Here is a 12,949-nt window from a genome sequence, read left to right on the forward strand (position 1 = left end):
TCACGAATGAAAGGGAAGCGACCGAGGGTAAGTTCCTAAAAATACGTACTAAGGGTAGGCAATGAAGTTTTGGTACATCTCCAACGCAAAGGCTATTTAAGTGTCGTCTACAAAATAAGTTACGAATGATTGATGATCTCCGAGGCTACATGTGACATCCCTATTTTCACGGCCAAAAAAGACCGATTTTGTTTATGCTTTATAAAAATCAAAGTACTTCTTTTAATAAAAATGTTGCGGAATTTGTTCCCAGAAAAACAAGATAAATACGTTATCAAAGCATTTCCGAAGAAATGTATTTTTATTCATTTTAAAACATTTGGGATGTCATCGTCAATACAGAAACATAAGTATAAACAGAACTTACATTCATTTACACTATTGATCTACATCGCTTTTAAATCTCTCAGTGTAAAGTAACTTCATATCGACACCTGTGATACAAATAAACTGAGTGGGTCAGGTTGGGAAACCTGGTGAGTACATTGGGTTTTCAACCCACAAATAATATAATTATTATGTTTAATCATCAAACAATTAACCCAATTACCCATCCCCATTATCTTATTTACTCTTAAGGATCTACCCTAAGAATCAGCTATTCATCGTTCATTCATTCCTAAGGATTATCCTAAGGAATCGGCACGAAGTCCATCGATGTCATGGTTTACTTAATAGATACTAAGTCTCATAGTCGCCCGGGTTATTCTCTTTTATCGACAATATCGATTCCGAGACTCCTCTCACAACACATGTCACGAGGTTTTTAGAGTACAGCTGGTGAGCACACAGTTCAAAACACCTACAGGTTGCGAGCCTGCTAGTGTCCACTGGACTGTCTAGAATAGTCTGTGGTTGTCATCCATACTCTGTTGAATGACGGGGCCAACACATGGGTAAAAGGCTTCTCTCATGCTTTAACTCTCACCCTTATCTCATGGTCTATATCACCTCTCATCATTTTGTTTTTGTCACACAGCAACTATTTCATCTACCCATGTTTTACCCAACACATTTTGTAGATATAAAATACATATACAGTTTAAATCATTTAAAACATGTATAAAAATCTTTCACCCAGCACAGACGGCAAGTATACAGACAATATGCACACATAGCACGTAATTTATATTAAATACTTCATATCTATGTGTAAGATGAAAGGGACTATGCAGTCACTTGAAAAGGTGGTGATTCTGAACTTAGACAGCGTTTCGCTTCTTAAAAAAATAATTTCCTTCGACGAAACCTAGTATTATTACCACTAGAGTTGAGTCTATTATTCGTCGAGACTAATTAAAAGTCTAGCTATTATTACTATGATATAAGCATTAAACAATACTTATATAACCCATAATAATAGCCCAAGTATTTATTATAAGTTCCTAATAACGTTACTATAATTAAATAAAAGCTATATTAAAAATAGCGTAGGCGTAGGTCACTTACAGCGGGTTTTATAGAAAACCGGGCTTTGCTTGGAGCAGCATTCCCGAGCTGAAAAGCTCTTCTTCTTGTAGCCGTCGAGCACTCCGGGGCTTCTGCCTCGTGCTAGGGAGGTTCCCTAGGCTTTTCGAGGGGGGGGGGGGTTCGGGGCTAGAGAGAGGTTCTAGAGAGAGAGTAAAGAGAAGAAAGAATGGGAAAGGTGTGAAGAAAATGAGGGTGGGAGAGGTTCTATTTATAGGGTGAAAAATGGCTGAACTTGGTGCCACATGTCACCATCTAGTGGCAAGACTTGGGGAGAAAGCAATGGCCAAGATTGTGCCACATCACCTATTTTCACACAGCACACTTCCGACTTCTAAAATCCGTAACTTTCACATACGACCTCCGTTTTTGACGTTATTTATATCCATGCGTAGGTAAAAATAAGATCTACAACTTTCATTTTGACTCCGTCGGCTAATTCTCGACCAATCTTAAATTTAACAGTATGAGGAGATTATACTGTTAAATGTCCGCGTAAAATTCATAACTTCTACATACGGACTCTGTTTTCGTCTGTGTTTTTACCGTTGAGTTCCTATTAATGAGATCTTCAATTTTCATTTAGGTCGTGTAGGCCAAAAACCGCTCAATCTAAAATTCGAGTTTCGGGCTGTGCACTGCTAAGCCAAATCTTAGAAAATTCATAACTTCCTCATACGAAGTCAGATTTGGGCGTTCTTTTTTTTGTATGTTCTCGGTTTAACGTATACTACAACTTTTGTTTAGATTTCTAAGGCTAAAAAGTCCTCCATTGTAAATTCACTATTTACGTCTCCCGGTGTCGTGCCGGTTTTGCCATAAAACTTCGACGGACCATAACTTCTTCGTTATAACTCGGATTTCAACATTCTATATATGTACGGAGCCCTTGTGACGTATTCTACAACTTGGTTAAGATTATTTATTCTAAATAATCTTTTGTCAAAAAGTCATTTTCGACCCCTATTATCTCTAAATGGACTAGCCCGAATCTACGAGCGTTACAATTATCTCCCCCTTAGGATGATTACGTCCCAGAATCATCAACGAAACATGTCTCACATGATGACTCCATACTTTATCTCTTCATCCTAAGTAATAACCGTAACTTTGATGTTTCTTCGAACGAATATCTAACTCTAAGACTTCCTGATTGCAGGTGGTGCTCGATCTTGCACTTGCTCCCTATCTCACGTTAGACTCCAAATTATGACCTTCAAGTCACAAGCTCGATCCTTAATGGAGACTGCTTCTTCTTCTTAACAAACCTAAGATAAGTTATTTGATTACCACCATGGAGCAATGGGTCATGTTCTAATGACCTCTCATCGTATGATGCGATGCTTAGACTCAGGTCTTTTAGAGTCAAATTCCAGAGTTGAAGACAACTTCCTTCATGCTCTAATGTGATATAATCACATTCTAACATGTAGCACTTCTAGCTACAAGCTCTTGCAATGATCGTGATACTTCTATTGATCGCTTTGATTTCACTAAACCTTCTGGCTTAAGTCGTATGCTACATCGATCTTGGTTCTCTGAACCATGTAACATACTTGTCTTAGTCATACTCAATTTGATATGACCACTCGGGTCGGAACAATAGTCATCTTCTTAGTCATTACCGAAACGATGGTAACGACATACTTGAATATAATGAAATCGATTACCAGCTCCTTGGTAACTTTCTGACTTTCCCTGATCCAAGTGTGAGTCCTGTGCTTCCGGTAGTATAGGCCTCTACTACCATTCACACCTACTCATACTCGTCCCAAGTATTGTCTCGCAGCTTTCCAACTTACTATCACAAAAACAGTTTTAACACATACAAATGTGTCCAAACAATCATATAATTTTCCCTAGACTCTACTAGGACTTCTTCTATGCATATCTTCAATTATCCATTCTGCTTCAACTCGGTTGTCAGACAATGGGATAACTTCATGGATTATACCAAAAATCTTTCTTTTTGCTAATCGAAAGTGTACTTCTCCTGTACTAGACTTATTATTTATTAGACGCATTCTAAAGGCAAGATATCACTCTTACGATATCTTTCGATAAGTATCATTCACTATCGTAAGCCTTCTCATTTCCTCCATTTTCTCAATTCACTACGAGTCTTCACCATGATGTTCTGCACACCAAAGCAGGTGTTCGGTGTATCGAGACGAGAATATAGATAGAGGAAGATTTAGGCGCGTATTCCTCCTTATTACTCCGAAAAGTTACATGCCAGTTCTAATATCGTAATTAAACGTTTAGAAATCTGAACACATAAAATTTGCAGATACGGTCGGCAACAGACCATTGATCCGATCAAATAATAACATCATAAAGCATCATAAATCAGTTAGCACATAAACGCATTTCAGGCATCTTCCCTAAAATAAGCTAGTGCTTGTGTCTATTGAGGTGTACTTCCTAAAATATATTAGACACACTTCTCACGATCATCGCTTAGCATTCTAAGTTTAAGTCTAGAAATAAATCCTTATTCCTAGTTCGTTTAAACTAATGCTCTGATACCAACTGTGACATCCCTATTTTCACGGCCAAAAAAAGACCGATTTTGTTTATGCTTTATAAAAATCACAGTACTTCTTTTAATAAAAATTTTGCTGAATTTGTTCCCAGAAAAACATGATAAATACGTTATCAAAGCATTTCCGAAGAAATGTATTTTTTTCATTTTAAAACATTTGGTATGTCATCGTCAATACAGAAACATAAGCATAAACAGAACTTACATTCATTTACACTATTGATCTACATCGCTTTTAAATCTCTCAGTGTAAAGTAACTTCATATCGACACCTGTGATACAAATAAACTGAGTGGGTCAGGTTGGGAAACCTGGTGAGTACATTGGGTTTTCATCCCACAATAATATAATTATTATGTTTAATCATCAAACAATTAACCCAATTACCCATCCCCATTATCTTATTTTCTCTTAAGGATCTACCCTAAGAATCAGCTATTCATCGTTCATTCATTCCTAAGGATTATCCTAAGGAATCGGCACGAAGTCCATCGATGTCATGGTTTACTCAATAGGCACTAAGTCTCATAGTCGCCAGGGTTATTCTCTTTTATCGACAATATCGATTCCGAGACTCCTCTCACAACACATGTCAAGGGGTTTTTAGAGTACAGCTGGTGAGCACACAGTTCAAAACACCTAAAGGTTGCGAGCCTGCTAGTGTCCACTGGACTGTCTAGAATAGTCTGTGGTTGTCATCTATACTCTGCTAAATGACGGGGCCAACACATGGGTAAAAGGCTTCTCTCATGGTTTACCTCTCACCCTTATCTCATGGTCTATATCACCTCTCATCATTTTGTTTTTGTCGCACAGCAACTATTTCATCTACCCATGTTTTACCCAACACATTTTGTAGATATAAAATACATATATAGTTTAAATCATTTAAAACATGTATAAAAATCTTTCACCCAGCACAGACAGCAAGTATACAGACAATATGCACACATAGCACATACTTTATATTAAATACTTCATATCTATGTGTAAGATGAAAGGGACTATGCACTCACTTGAAAAGGTGGTGATTCTGAACTCAGATAGCGCTTCGCTTCTTAAAAAAAATAATTTCCTTCGACGAAACCTAGTATTATTACCACTAGAGTTTAGTCTATTATTCGATGAGACTAATTAATTGTCTAGCTATTATTACTATTATATAAGCGTTAAACAATACTTATATAACCCATAATAAGAGCCCAAGTACTTATTATAAGTTCTTAATAACGTTACTATAATTAAATAAAAGCTATATTAAAAATAGCGTAGGCGTAGCTCACTTACAGCGGGTTTTATAGAAAACCGGGCTTTGCTTGGAGCAGCGTTCCTGAGCCAAAAAGCTCTTCATCTTGTAGCCGTCGAGTACTCTGGGGCTTCCGCCTCGTGCTAGGGAGGTTCCGTAGGCTTTTCGGGGGGGGGGGGGTTCGGGGCTAGAGGGAGGTTCTAGAGAGAGAGTAAAGAGAAGAAAGAATGGGAAAGGTGTGAAGAAAATGAGGGTGGGAGAGGTTCTATTTATAGGGTGAAAATGGTTGAACTTGGTGCCACATGTCAACATCTAGTGGCAAGACTTGGGGAGAAAGCAATAGCCAAGATTGTGTCACATCACCCATTTTCGCACAGCACACTTCCGACTTCTAAAATCCGTAACTTTCACATACGACCTCCGTTTTTGACGTTCTTTATATCCATGCGTAGGTAAAAATAAGATATACAACTTTCATTTTGACTCCGTCGGCTAATCTCGACCAATCTTAAATTTAACAGTACGAGGAGATTATACTGTTAAATGTCCGCGTAAAATTCATAACTTCTACATACGGACTCTGTTTTGTTCTGTCTTTTTACCGTTGAGTTCCTATTAATGAGATCTTCAATTCTCATTTAGGTCGTGTAGGCCAAAAACCTCTCGATCTAAAATTCGAGTTTCGTGTTGTGCACTGTTAAGCCAAATCTTAGAAAATTCATAAGTTCCTCATACGAAGTCAGATTTGGGCGTTCTTTTTTTGTATGTTCTCTGTTTAACGTATACTACAACTTTTGTTTAGATTTCCAAGGCTAAAAAGTCCTCCATTGTAAATTCACTATTTACGTCTCCCGGTGTCGTGCCGGTTTTGCCATAAAACTTCGACGAACCATAACTTCTTCGTTATAACTCGGATTTCAACGTTCTTTATATGTACGGAACCCTTGAGACGTATTCTACAACTTGGTTAAGATTATTTATTCTAAATAATCTTTTGTCAAAAAGTCGTTTTCGACCCCTATTATCTCTAAATTGAGTAGGTCGGATCTACAGGCGTTACACTATAATTATTACTACGGTTACTCTTACAATAATAGAACTATATTTGAAGAATATATATATTTAGAGAGTCAATGTTGCAAATGGAGGCGATTAAATCACATTGTATAGATAGCATTTTAAGTGTTCAGAAGTAATAAAAATCTCATTGTTATCAAAATGTGTGTTTAGAAATGATAATTAATCTCACTATAATCAAAATATGTAATAATTCCAAGATAATGAAAATACATGTCTTGCGATCAAACGAAATAGTAAAATAATATAAAGATTAATTAAGGTTACTGGTTTAAGTCATCAATAAGGGATTTTATACAAAAATATTTTGATTACTCTTTTGAAAAATTGTCTAATTGTCTAAGTCAGGACAAATTCAAGCTTACGGGTCAAAATATTTATGAAACCAAAGTTGAGAGTTTAGGAACTCACTGAAAATTACAAAGTAGAATGCTATTTTAAGAAATGTGTAAACATATCGATCATTGAAAATAGTGGATTCTTAATTTAGTGTTTCTACAAAACAATCATTTAGAGAATATATAATAGTAAAATTCAAAACTTTTGATGTATTTAAAGGAAAAAAGAAACATAAGGAAACATATCCTTCACATATATTTTCCGGATATAGAAAAATTATCAGCATAAGGTTCTTCATCTTGTGTATTAATTATAAGTAAAAATATAATGAAACTTGAATTTTAAATCAAGTTTCCGAATTTAGAACGAAAGAGCATATGTAAATAAGGATCACTTGTTTATAGTAGATTTCAAAATAAAAACAAGATGTATATGATAAAAGGCGTAATCGAATATATCAAAGTTGACTAAATCAAAATTATGTCTCACGACTATACACGTATTAATCGCTCAAAAGGAAGGGGTAGACTTCTAGTTTGTATGTGTACGAACATGATACCACGTGAAGCAAAATAGACAGAAACAAAGTTAGTCAATGTATTATGTTATTATCGTGGGTGTGCAATATCTAAAATTAGAAGGAGAGCAAGAAATCAATTGCGGGGCATAGAAAATGAAGGTACCAGCGACAATGATTGTTATTGTTAAAATTTTAAGAATAATATGTATAGGTAGATTTAAAGCCAAGTCGAGATATATTTCAAACTTCAATATTTGATGTATATTGATGATTAAATAGACATGTGGGGGTCTTAAAATGTTTGCTAAAAATCACGAGTTATCTTATTAAGTTAAACTCCACTTGTTAAAAAGAAGAAGCACTACAAATGGTAGGTGAAAATCTGACAATTTGACTTTTTAGAATGGAGTTCAATAATAGTTAAAACATATAAGGTAAAGACTCAATAGATTTAGAAGAGTAATTATACATTGTTAAAGATGCGTCACTGGAAATTTAAAAGTGAACACTAAGTTTTGCAATGCTTTATATTTTAGAAGTTTTACAGATTATTTAACTAATTTGTAATAAAATATACAAATAAGGTGTGTTTTGAAATGTACGCATTAGTGATGCCTTGTAATCACGCTTGGAGTAGAAAGTTGTAAAAAAAATATCATGTTAGGTTTCAAGAAAACACATTTAAGTAAAGTACAATGCCTAAATGAGAAAGTGGTCAAAAGAGTCAAAACAAAAGTGGTTTGAAAGATCCGATGAAGCTTTTACACGTAATATGAACTTCAATGTCATATGTCTAAGTTTTATTGAATAAAATTTAAACACTTTTATAAAAGAAATGTTTCTAAGTTTTTCGAAAACGTGTCAAATTGGTAAGCAAGGTTTAAAATGGTTTATATGCCCTTAAAAGCACATCTATCCATTGAAATGGATTTGAATTGAAATTGAAATAGCAATGTTAAAACCAATATTTGTTAAATTGAGTTTAGAAGAAATTGTTAAGTTAAAGCAAGTTGTCAAAAGATTTTAGCGAGAATATGGCTTACATTGTTTGGAATGGTCTACTAGGTTATATGAAGTGGTTATAAAATATTTTATCGATGATAAACAAAACCGATGAAGTGAAATAATTTTTCGATGGAAGATTAAGAAGTAAAGAGAAAGTATGTTAATGTAGTTGATCGTACCTAAATACTAAGACGAGTACAAAACGAGTATAAGGCGAGTGCCGATGTCTTTTCCCCAAAATAAAGGACAAGAAAAATTGTTTGAAAAACATTTTATGGTGTCAATGCAGTTGACGACCTTTTATAGAGATCAAAAGGGATATCCTATGTTAAGTTTTAACCTCAAGGTGGAAACAACCTAGAGCTAAATCGTAGCGTAGAAATAAGATCTCACATATAGGTTAAACCTTCGTGTCTCCTTGTGAGTCGAATCCGGAATGCCCGCCAATGGTATCCAAGTGATTACTTAGTGGCGACTATTCTACCTCCTTACGCGATGCTCCAATTATCATTCGTGTCGGTATCAAAACGCTTTTTCCTAGTTGTAACTCTAATACGAAGACGATGAAGAGGTATTAAGGAATAATTGGTATAGGTTTCGACTTAAGATTATTACTAGTGTATATCTAGCTACTAACCTTACATCTAAAGTCAATAGCTACCGAGGAATACCCATTCTTAGTACTATGTGCATTGCTCCTAGAGTGGCTAGTGATATAACCTAAGTGGTTAACCTAGCACTTGATAAGGGACACAAATATTTCTAAATAAAGGCATTGTTATAAAAGTGCACTTAGTTTGTAAGTGTATCTAGATGAATGCCTATAATATGCAATGCCCGTACGCACACCGAAATTTTTTTTTTTTCAAAAGTTTAAGTTGAAAATTGTTTTGAACATAATTCTACTATAACCGTTCCAGCCTCACATTAAATTTCCTTAATTAAGCATAGTTGGCCAGGCTATACTTAACTAAAGTCCAATAATGCGTACTCGAATTAGTTATACCAGTAGTATGTTCTATATTTTAAAAACCGTTTAGAAATTTTTTGGCTATAGTTATGGTTCTCCAAAGGAAAACTGGTATTCTCTATAACCTTCGGCTCTGATACCATTTTCTGTCACACCCCGCTAAAGCGGAAACACAGGGCGTAGCAGTATAAAGGGTTTCATAGCAAACGTTAAAAGACAGCACCAACCATAGTATTAAAAATCATTGCAAATTTACAATAGGATTGAACAAGTTTTAAAAGAATTACAATGTAAATTAAAATACAACACATGCGAATGCTCCTAAAAGTGATGTGTCCCTAAGTGCCACTTACTTGATGATTCCTGAAAAAGCATGTAAACGAGCGTCAACTATAAAAATAGTTGGTGAGTTCACAAGTTTATAAAATCAAGATTTGGTATACGACTTTCCATAAATACAAGTACATTGCTTTAATGCTAAACAAAGTTTATTACTATAATGAGAAACAAAGTTGATTGCTACGATTGATAAACGAGTTTGTATGTATATGAGCAAACAATGAGTTCGCAACCAAGCCTATGACTGATGCCCTATCAAGATCTATGCTTATCGTTCCATAGATTATATGGTATCATGCACTGCAGCAATCGGCCGAGTGAGGAGTTGTCAATTCCTAATAGCGCTATCCACAATGACCATTGGCTCAAAGAGTTAATGGTTGGAGTAAAGTATAAGGGAAGGGACTTAAGACGATAAGTTCTCATGTTCCGTGTTGCATAGACATACATAGCAGAATATAGCAAATTATATAAAATTATATAAAATTATAGCAAAATATAGCAATCGAGTTTGATACGAATCAATTTAAATACAACGAACAATAAATAGTTTTGGTATAAGACTTTCCATAAATACAAGTACATTGCTTTAATGTTAAACAAAGTTTATTACTATAATGAGAAACAAAGTTCATTGCTACGATTGATAAACGAGTTTGTATGTATATGAGCAAACAATGAGTTCGCAACCAAGCCTATGACTGATGCCCTATCAAGATCTATGCTTATCGTTCCATAGATTATATGGTATCATGCACTTCAGTAATCGGCCGAGTGAGGAGTTGTCAATTCCTAATAGCGCTATCCACAATGACCATTGGCTCAAAGAGTTAATGGTTAGAGTAAAGTATAAGGGAAGGGACTTAAGACGATAAGTTCTCATGTTTCGTGTTGCATAGACATACATAGCAGAATATAGCAAATTATAGAAAATTATATCAAATTATAGCAAAATATAGCAATCGAGTTTGATACGAATCAATTTAAATACAACGAACAATAAATAGTTTTTCGGACATGCTTTTCCACCCCGAAAACATAAAAACCGAAAATAGGGGAAGTCGTGAATACTCACAATGCATTGAGATGATGCAAATGGTGCCTTGATCTAAATTCCACTTGTACCACTACCGAATCCTACAATAATGATATACGCTAGTGAGTCTCTAATCGAAATCTAACACTAGTATACTTACTACTACAATAGATTTATGCCAATATTGTGTGAAAATTAATATTGATAAATTACAAACATATTTCTGTGAAAATTAAATTTCAATGAATAAATTGTTATACAACAATTTAAGTGGAAAATTCCCATTATTGAAATGTTAATATTTAACATTTTAAGAGGTGTTCCAATGATTAAATATTCAAAAACTAAATCAGTTTAGTTCTAAACTTTCCCAAACTTTGCATTTCAGTTTTAATTGAAGTCAAAGACCTTAAGATAAATTTTCTTGAATTTTTGATTTGTCTAACTTTTTTTCACCATTTAATTCCTTGAATAATCATAAAATCATGCAAAAATAGTAAACAGTTAATAAAAATTACCAAACTTCAGATTTTGGTTCTAACTACATTAAAAGACTTCCAGATAAATTTTTATGGTTTATAGATGTGTATAACCATTTTTCTTGTATTTAAATCTCTAAATAGATAAAAATTCATGAAAAATAGCAATCAGTTAAGAAAATTCCCCAAAGTTTTTATATTAATGCCATTACACATACTTAGGCTGGGAAAAATATAAAAATGGATTTATAAACAGTTTAACCCAATTTTATGATTTTTGTGCATTTATTCTAATAAACATGGAGATAAATAGAAAACATTTTCCAAATTTACCCAAACTTTTTGTATTATTGTTATTAAACGTTATTTAGTTGGGAAAAAATATAAAAATTGATTTATAAACTGTTTAACCCAATTTTATGATTTTTGTGCATTTATTCTAATAAAAATGGAGATAAATAGAAATTAGTTTCCAAAATTACCCAAACTTTTTGTATTACTGTTATTAAACATTCTTAAGTTGGGAAAATATAAAAATGGATTTATAAACTGTTTAACCGAATTTTATGATTTTTGTGCATTTATTCTAATAAAAAAACAGATTTAAGTGTATTTAATCTTGGGAAAATAGACGAAAAATAGCATACCGAAGAGAAAAATCATCAAAACTTTTATGTATCATCCTAACATATTATAAGAGTTTCTGGTAAATTTTCATGAATTGTGGATGAGCAGAACTATTTTTTCTATTTTTATGCCATTATAAATACAAAAATCGGGGAAAAATAGGAATGCATTATGAAAAATTATGAAAATATTGTTCTAAGTCTTTCACATAGACTATAAGCTTCGAAAATTATTAGGTAGCCATTTCACCTTCGTTAAAGTGGTTTTATGATTTATTGGAGCTAAACAAAAAGAAAATTCAAAATCCATACTAAACAGTAACAAAAATCGATGAAATTTATTGATGGGTCGTTATTTAGCATAGGAGTTATCCACGAATTTACCTCGGATTTATAGACCTCAGAAAGTATTTTATATGATTTATTGCCCAATTTTATTGCATTAATTATAATAATTCGAGAAAAATGAATTATTCTCTGGAAATTTACAGATCATCTTATCTTGTTGATAGGAATCTGGAAAAAATCGGATTTTGTCAGAAAAGGAGTTTTAGATATTTATTTGGAAATAAATCATTCATGAACATATTTGAAACCTTTTAACAACATACTTTGATGATCTAGCTTCTAAGCTTGAAGATCATCACATGTATGTTTGTTTGAAGATCATTAATGAGTTTGAAATGTTCAAAATTCATTTTTAAAAGAAAACTTTGGATGCATGTGGTGATTTTCCACCAAAACGTGTAGAAAAGTGCATTTCCATGGTTTTGACTTAGGTTTAAGTCATGGATCTTCACCATTTTGTAACATGCAAGATGTTTTTGGTGAAAATCTACCACCATCATCATCAAAACTGAAGTGAATGAACATTCACATAAATTTTCTAACATAATGGTGTAGAAGAACAAGGAAATGCAAGAAAATCCATGAAAACTTGAAGGAAAATGAAAGGAAATCGTGTTCTACCTTAATGAACACCACTAGATGATGAAGATTTTGAGTATCTTGAGTGTTCTTGGACATGTTTGCTGTAAAATTTCATGGTTCATAGAGGGAGGAAGAGAGAAAATGTGTGTGAGAGTGTGAGAGAGAAATGAGAGAGAATGAGGGAAGATGGAGTGTGAGAGAGAAGAAATGATTTTGTGTTGGGAAGAGGAGAGATATGGGGAGAGAGATCTGAATTTTCAATGAGGAGAGAGACTCCCCACCTCTTCCATTTATTTTATATAAATTTCCCTCAATTTTTATAAATTTTCCCATTTTTTTTATAAAGTATGCATTAAGCCATGATTTGTTT

This window comes from Lactuca virosa, chromosome 4 (assembly GCF_052849685.1).
Source record: "Lactuca virosa cultivar CGN04683 chromosome 4, Lactuca_virosa_CGN04683_v6, whole genome shotgun sequence".
Classification (NCBI taxonomy): Eukaryota; Viridiplantae; Streptophyta; class Magnoliopsida; order Asterales; family Asteraceae; genus Lactuca; species Lactuca virosa.